This window comes from Arvicola amphibius, chromosome 3, assembly GCF_903992535.2.
Source record: "Arvicola amphibius chromosome 3, mArvAmp1.2, whole genome shotgun sequence".
Taxonomy (NCBI): Eukaryota; Metazoa; Chordata; class Mammalia; order Rodentia; family Cricetidae; genus Arvicola; species Arvicola amphibius.
In genome coordinates, this window is record NC_052049.1 from 10,990,863 (window position 1) to 11,005,443 (window position 14,581).

Genomic DNA, 14,581 nt, shown 5'->3' on the forward strand with positions numbered 1-14,581 from the left:
AAGCCTTAGAGATACTCTTCAATTCTTGTTGCCCATTGTTTAAATAGTTTTTAGGCTAGTACTCAAGGCCATATGCATTGTATTCTGTAGCCAGGTTGGTGTTTTAGGCTTCTTTCAGGAAGCCTCCACCCTCCCCCAGACACAGTTTCCTGGCCGAGCAAGGGAAATGGTGTTCGAGATACACTTATCTTGTTTCCCTAGACCCTGCCTCTGTCATGCTGTACTTCCCATGTGATTACGCATTCTGACCTGGTCAACATGGACTCAAATGCTCACTTTTAAATGAAGTCTTCCTTAAAATCCTTGAGCTTTCCATTTACTTTGAGGAAGCCTGTTGGGCATTTTCCCTCTGTGTTTTCTGTGTCTGCCCTATGAGCCACCACAGTGTTCCATTTGTACAGAATAGGGACACATCACAGCCTGGCTGTGGATGTTCACAAGGACTTTGTTGTTCGATGTGGCTATGGATGGACTGTGGAGGGTGAGCAAAAGATTCCCAGGCATGACTGAGAAGGGAGTAAGAGATGACATCAGGCACAGCAGCGAAGCAGAAACCAGTGTACAGTCCACAAGGGAAAGGGAAGGTGATGTGAGGTGAGTCTTGCACTGGGAGGATTAGACAGACTCATGTGATCAACAACAGCATAAAGACAGGTGAGTGGCAGCAGAACAGATGGCACATGTTTAATAAGGGCTACTTCGCATGGGTTAGAAAGATTACAAGACAAACATGCAGATTGCATGTTTTAGGGAGGACTTATCTCCACTGCTTATGTTGTCTTCCACATGGAAAATAACCATAATTATTTTAATTCCGAGCTTGGAGTTCTTACCTGATTGGGAGTCAATATTTCAGCTTCCTCTCTTTGGGAGGGAAGAACTCTCAGGAAGCACTTCTGGCCATTGTGGAACAACATTGGCCCTCAGTGCCTGATTCCTGGTTCCTTATTCCTGGTAGCCTTGACACCATCATCTTCCTCTTGGAGTCAAAATAAATCTATGTTTTCTTTTCCTTTCCAACTTCTACTCATGCTGACATCCTTGTTTGAATCTGCATGGATGACAAGAATGGAAATTAAGGACCCCCATCAAGGCCCTCCCAGGGATTTGCAGAGGGAAATGAGAGCAGAGGGTAGACTTATGGAGGCAAGGAACACTTGGGAAGACTCTGGAAAGACTTGGAAGGCTGGGCACTTCAGCTCTTACACCTTCCTCCATTTCTGATTGGCCTGAACTTCTCTTGAGTTGAATGTTGAGTGAATGAGTTACCTATGCCTTTCTGATTCTTCCAGCACTACTCATGGGATGAAAGGATTTTTCAACATTAATGCACTTGGGCATTTGTTTATCTAAGATACTAATTCCTGAACTGATAGTTAATTAGTGGGTATTTATTAAACTCCTTCCATGGGTCAGCCCTTTTTGTTATATCCATTCGAGTTACAAGAATCAAATACTAATGTGTCCTTTTGGAACCCCTAGTCCACCAAGGAAACCCGAGAAGGATACACTTGGGGAAGTTGGGGGGCTCCATAAGTAGCTTAGGAACCAAAAGGGCCTGAGTGTGAATCTTGTCCCTGCTGTCAGGCAGCCTCATCAGGGCTCTTGTTTGTAGGGAGGTAAGGCAAAACCAACCTCCTCTTGTACTCCCATTGAATTCTCCTAATTTGCTCTAGGAACTTAGTAGATGGGCTCTGAGTGCTTTATTCCAGAATACTGGAAGAGTCAGAGAGGGAACCGAAGAGCTGTTGGAATACAGTTTTGGATAAGGAAATCATGTTCATAGCTGGACACAGTTGAGCCTGAGTTCCTGTCTAGTTCTGCCTCTTGGGGGAAACCCTTCACATCGGCTTTAATTGAAGGGAAGGTAGAATGTACCTTGTTTCTATTGGTTTTTCTTTACAACAAATGATTGCTTGATACGTTTAAGAAACAGTTCAAGTTACCCTTTTATGATGGCAATTCTAGATATCCTTAGGAGGCAGAAGGGTGGAGGATTGGTGTATTTGAAGATACACCTGTATTCTGGGAATGTGACTCTGTGCAGAAATTTTGTATGCCCTTTTGAAGGTTTATTAGTGAACTGCTTAGTGGTTTTGGAGTAGTAAGGAAAACTCTGTCCTTTTGAGAGTCCTCATGTCAATGGAATATACTACTATGTTTTGATTGTATGTTATGTGTGCATCCATTTTTCCTATTTCAGTAGTCATAGATTTGAATTACATGCCCTGTGCATATTTACGTGGAATGATTTTGGTTTGTTGAAGCAGTAAATTTATAAACCCTGACAGATCACAAACACTAAGACATGCATTTTATCAAACTGAAGCTATGCTAATGTTGCTGCTATTTATTTATTTATTTGTTCATTTTAATGCTGCCGTTTAGTAAAGTTTTCTTTGTGAGAGAGATTTTCACAATGTAGATCAGGCTGACTTGAGATCGTTGTGCTCTTGCCTCAGCCTCCCAAGGATGGGGGATACAGACGTGCACCAGCATGCTGAGCTAACACTTTTCATTTCTGGACCTCAGGAGCACAAGTGGAAAGTTTCATGCAATTATAACATGTCACAGTAACTTACCAATTATACTGATCAGACATGAAGATGTTAAAAGGATAAGCACTGTTGAATGGGATGTTGTTATCATTGGCATCCTGATCACATCCTATCAGCACCTTAATATAGTGTAGGGCAGGATGCGTTCAATAGGATGCTGTACTCAGGAGCTAGTATTGTATAGCTGGCTTTCAGTGCAATCGAAGGAAATGCCACAGCTTGTGCTCCAGCCCTTGGTCCATTGTGTGTCTGAGTGTTTTTATAAACTGCAGCTTCACTTTGGCAACTAGCAACACTGCCTATGTATTGTGAGGACAGAGGGATGACTTCTTTCTGGATCATTACCTTTTGACTCAAAACTTTTCACACATTTAAATTCTGTAGCTGTAAGTTTCAAAAATATCAGTAACTTGTGTTGCTTCTGTTATGAGAAGCAGGAGGATAAAGCAAGATCCGAGTTCTCGTGAAGAAATGCATCTCTCTGCTAACACTGGATTGCACAAGAAACGATAGTGCTGCACATCTGTCCTCATGTGAACAATGGAATCTTTTTATACAACTATGTAGACTAATATGGAGCTTCGAATAAGAGCTAGAAAACACTGCTTTTATTGCCATTAAAAGTCATTCCAAGCTGGGTGGTGGTGGCACATGCCTTTAATCCCAGCACTTGGGAGGCAGAGGCAGGCGGATCTCTGAGTTCAAGGCCAGCCTGGTCTACAAGAGCTAGATCCAGGACAGGCTCTAGAAACTACAGGGAAACCCTGTCTCGAAAAACCAAAAAAAAAAAAAAAAAAAAAAAAAAGTCATTCCAGAAATGGAGATTACATTGTACAAGATGAATTTATTAATAAGCTCACTTTGGAGTTAAAAACCATGCAGATTTTATGTGTCTCTGCCATTTGTTCAGGGAAATTCTTAAATAAGGTTTTTGTGAGCCAGGCAGTGATGGTGCATGCTTTTAATTCTAGCACTTGGGAGGCAAAGGCAGGCAGATTGCTATGAATTTGAGGCCAGCCTGCTCTACAAGAGCTAGTTCCAGGACAGGCTCCAAAACTACAGAAAAAAACCTGTCTCTAACCCCCCCCCCCATAAATAAATAAAAAGAAAAAAGTTTTTGTGGACATATTTGTGGTACTGGACATTGCCTGGTTTCTTGTCTCTTCTGGGTGATGCCTTCCTGCCCTTGGTACCCTCCTCTGCTCGTCCACTGTTCATCTCTGGAGTTCCTCTTCTCTCCTGTCCTGTTCTCCTCTCATCCCAGCATGCCTGCTTCTTTTTTTTCCTGTTTGTCAGTCTCACTCTGACGTGTGCCTCTGACTCTGATTTCTAGGCATTGTGCCCAGCTGGGATTATTTGCTTCTTATAATTACATTGAGAACCTCAATTACGTGCTTTAGAGAACTGTTTTCAAATGGCATTGCAATCTTTCCGAACATGCGTGTTTTCCTGAAATGTTATAGAGTTTTCACAGAGAAATGCAAATGACCCCTCCAAAGTGGAATTGTATATGTTGTGTGCCCACACTGTTTGGAAAGCACTCCAGATACCCCTCAGTTAGTGTGGATAATCCCAGATCTCTGTTTGGTGCAATAGGGGAAAACTTTCTGTTTGGATCAACAGTGGCTGGTTACGTTGCATTTCTCTTTTTAAACAAAAACAATCAGCTGAGTTTTGCTTTATGGAAAGCAATGTATTGATGATGGGACAGAAGAATTTCATGCATCCTACCTGTGCAAATAGCAGCTTTGGCCACTTTTAAAATGGCAGCTCTGAAGTTGAAGGGTTGGTTAAGAGTTCTTGTTGCTATCAGAGATGCCCTTAGTTCCCAGAACTCACACGATGGCTCACAACCATTACTTCAGTTCCAGGAGATCTAATGACTTCTTACAACATCCACATGCACCAGACGCACCCGGGGTGCTCATACATACAGGAAAAACACTTAAGTACGTAAAATAACAATAATTTAATTAAAAATTAGATACCATAATACCTTTAAATACTTCCTATTTAGTTTCAGCCCAGTACTTTTTTTTCTGAAAATGTCCTGGAGTGAGACCTTCTGTTACTCCGTGACATGATGGCAATAGTTAAACTTAGAAACATAGTTTAGTCTGTGGTGATAATGGCTCTTCCTATTTGTTATACATTAATCATGTTCAATATTCAAGACACCGAACTGTTTGATACAAAAGCAACTAGAAACTAGAAACCTCCTTCTTTTGAGTTTTCATTAGCTATAAGTAAATGAAATTAAAGCTTAGTTCTCAGACATTCCAACACCTCTCCAAGGGCCTCTGCTCCTTCAGTGCCTATCCTACTAAGAAGCACATGTTCATCACCAAAAATTATTATTGAAGTTGAAGTCAATGACATCATCCTGCAGGTTTCCTGTTTCTTGATTAGGATAAATGTCAGCTCCTTTAAGAAGACACTGTAGAAATTCAATGTTGGACAGAAGCAGAGCGTCTAGTTTTCCTGCGTGATTCTTATTGTAGGTCGTTCAGGCGCTTGTTCTTTTCTGTCTTTTTGGTCCATTGTCCCCCATGATGTCACTACACATCTGTGTTCTAGTTTACAAGAAGGACAAACATGATCCAGACATAGACATAGCTCACTTGTACATCCTGTTGCCCCGAACAGAGTCTCATGTCCAGACCCAGCTGTATTTGTCAATGAGAAATGTGGCCCTTTTCATGGTGACCTGGGTGATTTGTAGTATTCCTGTGGGAGAAAAAGAGAAGGGGGGGATACCAGCCAGTTTTGTCAAAAATAAGCAGATGTTTAATGTAGAGATTGGCTATTCCACATCACAAGTTAGTGGAACACAGGTAATTTGCATATTCATGCAGATGATTTGGTGGGTTCATTTAGGGAGTGCCTAGCTCACAGGTTTTTTTTTTTTTTATGTTGTGATGTAAGAACACAGGGATGTAAAACTCCAATGAACAACCGTATAATGCTTTATAGGCCTGGCCTGTTCTCCAGTTCACTAAGCAGTCCCCATGTGTTGAGCCCTTGATCTGCTTCTCCTGTGGAGCCATGGGCTATGACTCCTGATTGCTTTCTGGCAGTAGATATATCTGAGGATTGAAAACATTGGCATTCTTGCTACTCTAAGAAATCAGCCTGATGAAGGCAGCCAAATATAGTTAACAGAGAGGATTTTATGGTCCATTTGTGGGAGCAAATGACACGTTCTTCTTGGGAGGCTGAAGGGCTCATTTTTGTAATGAACAGATAAATCTCTCCTTGAGAAACTTAGGACGTTCTTTTCAAATTAGCACAATTACATGTAATGCTTTTTTTGTCTTTTGCATCAAAATGGTAAGTGTCTGGGTGTCTGCTTGTGTGTAATTTTCTGGCTACATGCTGCTGCCGTCTCTGTCTCTCTTAATACAAACCTAGCCGAATTAGGAAGTGTTGGGGTATACTTGGTGGAGCTAATGATATTATCCCTTGATAATCTTAGAACAGTATGTCATGAACTTACATTAGCTGCTGTGGGTCACTAATTTTCTTCTTTTCTTATTATTACTCATGAATTTCATCTCTTTTCAAAAGGGTTCCTAGACTATATGCACTTATCACTGGAGATTGGAAATATAGTATAGGTAACCAACAACTTGCCTTTGTTAATCCATCTATCCTAAATGTACTTTGTAATGTATTTTCTGTCTTATGCAGAAGAGGCAAGAACATCTCAGCCCCATGGAAAGGAAATATTCTTGCATGCGATGGGCCATGGACCCACGCTGGTGACTGTACCAGCTCCTAGAGCCTGTAACCCACCTTCCACATCATGTTTTATTCTCAGGGTGTTCATAGAAACTGTTCTCCATACATGTTACCACCATTGCAGAGTCTGAGTTGTGACTCTGGTTTTCATAAATGATATGACCTTGAGCCTTTTGACTCAGTTTCCCCATGTTTAAAGGGTTATTGTCTAGTGTATGGTTAGAATATTTTAAAAAATTAAAAATTTTTAATTTAAAAAATTTAAAAAAATGTATTCACTTCTTGAGAATTTCATGTGTGTACTGTATTTACATCGCCCCCTGTTCCTCTCCTCCCTCCAATTCTCCCTGTATCTATCTTTTCCATACCTTCTCAAGTTAATGGATTCTACCTTTAAATTATAGTTCTTGAGTGTGCAAATGCACATGCATTTATACATATGACCTGCTGTGATCATTTAGTGTTGCTCATATGTGTTTTAATTTCCTAGCTATTATGATTAGTGTGGTGATGAACATGGCTGAGCAGGTTTATGGAAAACATGATGGGTCTTTTGGGAATATGTCCAAGAGTGGTATAGCTGGTGTTTTGTTTTAGCTTTTCGAGATTTCATACACCGACTTCTTTAGTGTCTACATCATCTTGCAATCCCACCAACAGAGAATGAGGATCCCACTTTCCCCACATCCTCTACAGAATTTGTTTTCAAATCTATCTATCTATCTATCTATCTATCTATCTATCTATCTATCTATCTATCTATCTATCTATGTATCTATCTATCTATCATCTATCTATCTATCTATCTATCTATCTATCTATCTATCTATCTATCTATGTATCTCTATCTATCATCTATCTATCTATCTATGTATCTATCTATCATCTATCTATCTATCTATCTATCTATGTATCTATCTATCATCTATCTATCTATCTATCTATCTATCTATCTATCTATCTATCTATGTATCTATCTATCATCTATCTATCATCTATCTATCTATCATCTATCTATCTATCATCTATCTATCTATCTATCTATCTATCTATGTATCTATCTATCTATGTATCTATCTATCTATCATCTATCAATCTATCATCTATCTATCTATCTATCTATCTATCTATCTATCTATCTATCTGTCATCTATCTATCTATCTATCTATGTATCTATCATCTATCTATCTATCATCTATCTATCTATCTATCTATCTATCTATCTATCTATCTATCTATCTGTCATCTATATTTTAGCCTCTCTGACTAGGAGATGAAGTTCCAAAATATTTTTTCATCATTTTAAAAAATTTATTTTTACATACCAACCACAGTTTCTCCTTCTTCCTCTCTTCCTGCTCCCTTCCCTCCACTTCCACCTCCCCCACATCCACTCTCTCTCCATGTCCACTTAGGTGGAACATGGCCTCCCATAGGAATCAACAAAGCAGGGCACATCAACATGAGGCAGGACCAAGCTCCTTCCCCCTACATCAAGGCTGAACAAGGTATCCCACCATAAGGAACAGGTTCTAAAGAGCAAGCTCATATCAGGAACAAGTCCTGGTGCCACCGCTTGGGGCCCCACAAAAGACCAAGCCACACCATCATTCAGATGCAGATGATCAAGGTTGATCCCATGCTGGTTCCCCAGCTGTCCATCCAGAGTCCTCGAGCTCCCACAAGCGCAGGTCAGCTGTCTCTGTGGGTTTCCCCAACACAATCCTGACACCTGGTCCCCTGCTCATATGATTTCTCCACCTGCTCTTCAGCTGGAATCCAGGATCTCAGCCCAGTGCCTGGTTGTGGACTTCTGCATCTGCCTTCATCTGGTACTGGATAAAGGCTCTATGATGACAACCAGAGCAGTTACTAATATGATCACAGGGGAAGGCTAGACTGGGGTACCCTCCCCACCACTGCCAGGAGTCCCAGCTGGTGTCAACCTTGTGGGCACCCAGGAACCTCCCTGGCACCAGGTCTGTCTTGTTAGGTCCTCTCTATCAAGACATCTCCCCATCACTCCCCTGCTCTGTCCCACCCACGACTGGACCGCCCTGATCCTCCATGTTCCAATTCCCCTATCCCCTCCCCTCTACTCATCAGTTTGCCCAGGATATCCCATCCACCTCCTTTTCCCAAGGAGATCCACGCATCCCCTGTAGGGTCCTCCCCGCCATCCAGGCTCTCTGGGGTCAAGGATTATAGCCTGGTTATCCTTTGCCTTACATCTAGTGTCCACCTACAAGTGAGTACCCACCATGTTTGTCTTTCTGAGTCTGGATTACCTCACTCAGGATGATTTTTTTCTAGTTCTATTCATTTGCTTGCAAATTTCATGATGTCGTTGTTCTGTCCCTCAATGCTGAATAGTACTCCATTGTGTATATACCCCACTTTGTCTTTATCCATTCTTTGGTTGGTTGTAGGGCATCTAGGTTGTTTCCAGGTTCTGACTATTATGAATAATGCTGCTATGAACAGTTGAGCCAGTGTCCTTGAGGTATGGTTGAGCATCCTTTGGGTATATGCCCAGGTATATGCCCAAGAGTGACATCACTGGGTCTTGAGGTAGATTGAGTCTCAATTTTCTGAGAAACCACCATACTGATTTCCAAAGCAGCTGTGTAAGTTTGCACTCCCACTGTTGACTGACATTTCTGTCCCACCAGGTCCCATATCTGTTTAGTCCCAAATAAACACACAGAGGTATACATTAATCACAAACTGATTGGCCCAGTAGCTCAGGCTTCTTATTAATTAATTTTTATATCAGCCCATTATTCTTGTTGGCCTCATGGCTTGGTACCTTTTTCAGTGAGGCAGTCACATCTTGCTTCCTCTGAGGCTGAGTCACGACTCCAGACTGAGACTTCCTTCTTCCCTGAATTCTCCTTGCTCCACCTCTACTTCCTGTGCCCCACCTATACTTCCTGCCTGGCTACTGGCCAAATCAGCATTTATTTAAAATATAATTGACAGGGTACAGACTATTGTCCCACAGCATCCCATCAGCAGTAGAGGAATGTTCCCCTTACTCAACTTAACTGAACTTGAACTTCCCTAATAGCTAAGCATGGTGAATACTTTTTGAGCTGTTTCTTAGCCATTATTAATTTTCTGTAGAGATCCCTAGGCTATTCTTAAGTGGTCTCTTTGTTTTCTGAACTATTTGCTTCTTGAGTTCTTTATATATTATGGATATGCATCTGTAGGAAAAAACAAAATGTATATTGAGCTTTGTTCTAACCTGGGTTTCACACATTTGTGTGTGTGTTGGTTAAATTTTATTTTCAACTTGACATAACCTAGAATCACCTTGGAAGAGAAAACCTCAATTGAAGAATTGCCTATATCAGATTGGCCTGTGGGTGTGTCTGTGGGATATTTTCTTCATTACTAGTTGATGGTGTTTATGGACAGGCATTACTATTCCCAGTCAAGACAGCCTGAGTGGTACGAGAAATCCAGGCACGTGTGAGCCAGGGGACAAGCCAGGGAGCAAGTCAGAGGAGCCAAAAAGTAGCACTTCTCTGGAGTTTCTGCTCTATGCTCCTGACTTGAGTTGCTGCTCTCTCAGTGGGGGATTCTGCCAGAGTGAAGCCTTTACTCTGAGTTGGTTTATGTCAGAGTGTGTTATCACAGCAGTGGAGTGGAAACTGTGTAGGCCAGGGATCTTAGAATCTTTCAGCAGGCACTTCTGTGGGTACGTGTGATGTCTCACCATGTCTATTTAAAATTCTCTAGCTAACTGTTATTTTATCTTGGTCATCTAGAACAGATTCTACCGGTTTTAAAGTGCCCGAGTCCCATGCCTCTATTTGCGCATTAGGATCTAAAAGCTGGAGAGGTACACTCACCCACACCCAGGGTCAGCGTTGCATTGCTGACTCTATCCTATTCCAGTTCTCCTGCTTCACAGGTTGGTGGTTTTCCTTTACATGGATGGCTCTGTGTGTCTGTTTGTATGTTTGCATATGTACACGTCCACAAGCCTAGGTATATACATCAGCAGCCCAAAAGCTCTGACATAAAACAGAAGGAAGAGGGGACAAAAAGAAAATCATGATATTCAGACATTGGAGTCCACAGAACACCATAGAAGGAAATGTTTGAACTGTTTCAGTTTTGGCAACCTGGGTTCCATTTTAGAGATTCCAGTCTGCTAGCACCCTCGATTTGCCTTGAAAATGAACCGCCTTTTCTTTGCAGAGATGAAGTGTCACAGTGGCCTTGCATTACATATTCCCTGTTGTTTAGGAACTCGCAGTTTTGTGGAGTAGAGCGCACACAGAGACATAAGCAAGCATGGTGACCAAGTATGTGACATTGCCACTAAGAAGCAAAACAACGTTCCACGTGCATGCTGAGCATTGTGGGGGAGAAAGCTGGAAGAGGCAATGAGATCATCTGCCATGGGGGATGGTGGTGGAAGGGAGACTTCTGAGGATCCTGGACTTTGAGTCTGTGTGTAGAGAACACGGGTAGCCTTCCCCACCCACAGGGAGCTGGTGATGAGGAGGGCAGATCCGAGTAAGTTCCTCGTGCAGAGAGTGGCACGGTTGATGGGCTGGCACCGTTCTCCTGGGTGTGGAGTACAAGAGGAGCCCGCAGAGGTTGCTCCTTTTGACATGTAAACATTGTCTTGAGGATCCCTCATCATGTGCTTTATCCACATACACCTTGTCTGGGAAAAAAACAGAGTCTTGTCTGTGGGAACAAGCATCCCAGGGTCATTCTTTGATTGCCCCTAAAGTTGCGGTTAAAATCTAGTCTTGGGACAAATGAACAAGAAGCCCTTCAATCAGCGTGAAACATCGGGTGTCTCATGTCAGAATTTCAGACCAATTAAGGCCTTTATTCAAAACAGACCTGGACCCTCAAAGGAATGAGGCAAGAGCTTGTTTTTCACTAGATGAAGCCTGCTTAAAAAATGAAATCCACAAACAGAAGAGGAGCATTCCTGCATAGATTCAAACTGCACCCAGATGAAGAGAATGTGCGTGTGTCATCATGGGGAATGGGAAACCTCATAATCAAATCTAGATGAGAGAAAAGGGCATAAGAATTTATACTCTGTTTGAGACTGTTCTGAATGCAATGAGTTGCTCTCTGGTGCCTCAGAGGATCGCCCATGCCAAGGAAGGATTTTTAACCTTCCTAGAAAGTCCTCCAGGCTATTGTAAACTTCCTGCCTGAGATACTGAGCTCTCACCAGCATTTTGCCACTTATTTCAGGAGGAATGTCCTTTCCAGGTTGAGTAGGGCAAGGCTCAGTCTTGGTAACTCTTCCCATCACAGTGGTTTAGTTGGCTGCTTGGCCTTGATCCCTTGGGATCTATACTTCAGACTGTCCTTAGTTTGAGTAAAACAGTTATGAAAAAAAGTTTGGCTTTTCTCCATTTTCAGTTTTTGCTTTGTTTTTTACATGACTTTGAGCTTAAAGTAAGTGGAAAGCAAGATGAAATTCCTGGGAATCTTCAGTAATGTAATGTATAATAGGACTATTAGGTGTCTTCAATGGCCTATATTTAGTTATTATTTTCTAGTACTGCAATGTCTAAATTAACTTAAAACTGTTCAATGAATCAAGACAGGGAGAAGATTCAATATCCATCTTAGTTAAATGTTGTACTATCATTGAAACAAGTAAAATATTTCCCCTGAGTTAGCAAAGGCCAGAAACGCCCTGCTAAATGTTAAAATGCCATAATAATTTTAAAATTCAACTCACTGGAAATTAAAGTCAATGTGCTTTTAAAGACAAGAGAATTATCTACTGCAAACTTCTGGAGTATAAGTAGAATTTCTCCCTTGACTTTGAAGAGAGTTTTATTTTCGCTAAAGCATGCAGACAGATTCACTGTTGAGGCTGGGAAAATGTTTTGGTGGTTAAGTGCCCTTGCTCTTACAGAGGACCCAAGTTTGGTTCCCATCACAGCCACTTGTAACTCCAGTTCCAGGAGATCTAGTGTTGTTTTCTGGCCTCTGCAGGCCCCTAGCAAGCACACACTAACCTTATATAAAGAAATGCAGGCAAATACTTGTAATACTTTTTAAATCAGCACTAAACATTTGGGTGGACATGGATATGCAAGAGGATAAAATTATAGTTTGTTTAATTTCTCCATTCTGTAATTATCACTGTGAACACTTTGATACATATCCTTCCAATTATATGGTTTATATGCTTCACACATGGGCTTCTGGAATATATTATAAAGAGGCACCATGGAATTTTGGCATTGTGAGGAACTGCAGCTTATCATATACAATGTATTATCCATGGGAACATCACCCATTCCCTGTCTAAGAGAACATCACCATTGGCACATCACCGATGTGTATGTATTATGATCGTGTACTCTCATAATTCTGCTGTTTCATTTGTGAACAAAGGCTCACGGTGGACATTAATAAGGAAGCCTCAGAGACTTGCCCTATTCCACGTTGGTTATCTGTGGGAGAAACAGTTTATTTTCTGCTCATTTACTCAGGACAGTCATTCCCTAGAGACTCTGCAGCAATGGTTTGGTGGAATCTGATAGAAATCTTATGACCTATGATCTGGTGTGTATTAGGTTTCCCATACAAAGGGTTGGAATCTGGAGGCTGTGGGTTTTCTTTTTAAAGCTACTCGTTGTATTCAATTGGGCAATTAAATTGCATATATTAATGGTGTATGCCATAATGTTTTAAAATGTATATACATAAGGGAATAACAAAATCAAGCTAGTAAACATTCATGTTATCATCCAGTTTGGTGGCAAGGATTGAAATTTACCTTCTCAGCAAGTATGTAACTTTCTCATTAACTGTAGCTACTATGCCATCCAATAGATCTCTTGAGTGTACCAGTGTGCTAAGATTGTGTGTTCTTGGGGCAGTGTCTACATGTCTTCCCTCCTCCACCTCCTTAGCTGCTCTTCTACCTTTTCTCTGTGGCTTCTGCTTTCCTAGATTCCAAATGGGAGACCTGTGATGCCTTTTCCTTCTGCACTGGACTCGTTTCAATGAGCATGCGTCATTCATGCTGTCAAAATAGCAAAGCTGTACTCTGTAAAATTCCTGAAACCTCTTCCCTCCCCCTCCCTCCCCACCTCTCTTTCTCCCTCCGTCCGTCCCTCCCTCCCTCCCTCCCTCCCTCCCTCCCTCCCTCCCTCCCTTACTCCCTCCTTCCCTCCCTCTTTGTCCTTCTCTCTCCACCCCCTCACACATGCACGTTTGCAGACACACACTTTTAAAAATCCATTTTTTTAAATAGTGAACACTTCAGTTGATTATATATCTTGGCTCTTGAGCATAGTTAAATTTAACTGTCTGGGTGTTTTTACTTGACTGATTTTATCTTTTTTTAAATGTATGTTTTAGGAAGTTTTTTTCATGTTTCATGTTGTCTTCCTTCTTTATGCTCAGTTCCCTTTTCTTTTTTGCGTTAGTATGTTGAATTATACATTTTGCAGATGGGTTAACAGAGATTATGGGATGCCTGTATCAGCCATATTTCTATCATCTTGTTCATAGATCCTCAAGCCACTACAGTAACTTGCCAAGAAAAACAGTTTGCCAGACTCCTATGTCTGCCATGGTTGAAAATTGCATATTGATATCTCTTGGGGTTCTGACAAAACTGAGCTGGACTTTCAAGGCTGGAGTCATAGCTGACATCTTATGTTATATAATGTCATTTTGATGAAATCCAACTCTTTGGAGAAGGTGGAATAGAATATGTTAATCCTGAACAAATGTCATCAAGTCCTTGTCTCCATTCTTGCAACAAGAAAAATGAATATGTATTAGTTGAAGTCACTTTTATTGAGGCTTTTCTATAAATTCTACCAGATATAAGTGGCTTATGAAACCAGCAACTATCCTATTTACCTTCCCCTATATCGCTAACATTTCTCTTGGTATGAAGAGACAAATAAGACACCATGAAATTATAGGATCTCTTCTTGCCTGGCACCCACTGAGATGCAATAAATAGTTGGTGAATGGATTAGTAAGTGAACTTTACATGTCTATTAATTGAGCCAGCATTTTGTTCACGGCACATTTTTATTTAGTCTTATTTAGTTGATATTGCATCTTAATTGACTAAGACTTCTGGTTTCTCAGATAAGGAAATGTCTCCTAAGTCTGTAAAATAATGTCCAGGTGTGCTGATACAGTAAGACTTCCAGAAAAGGTGTTCTTCTCATGGTCATGTTTCTCCATAAAGGTTATAGACTGTGACAAATACAGGAGAATAAGGTATGGAGTTTCTTCCTGGCGGGGGGCT

The 14,581-nt window shown here is 41.2% G+C and overlaps 1 protein-coding gene across 1 annotated transcript in view; it reads left to right on the plus strand.

Moving 5' to 3' along the window:
• The window catches only part of Fbxl7 (F-box and leucine rich repeat protein 7), a 340,289-nt gene that overhangs the window by 15,160 nt on the left and 310,548 nt on the right, over positions 1-14,581 (plus strand). The gene's annotated exons all lie outside the window — the stretch shown is intronic.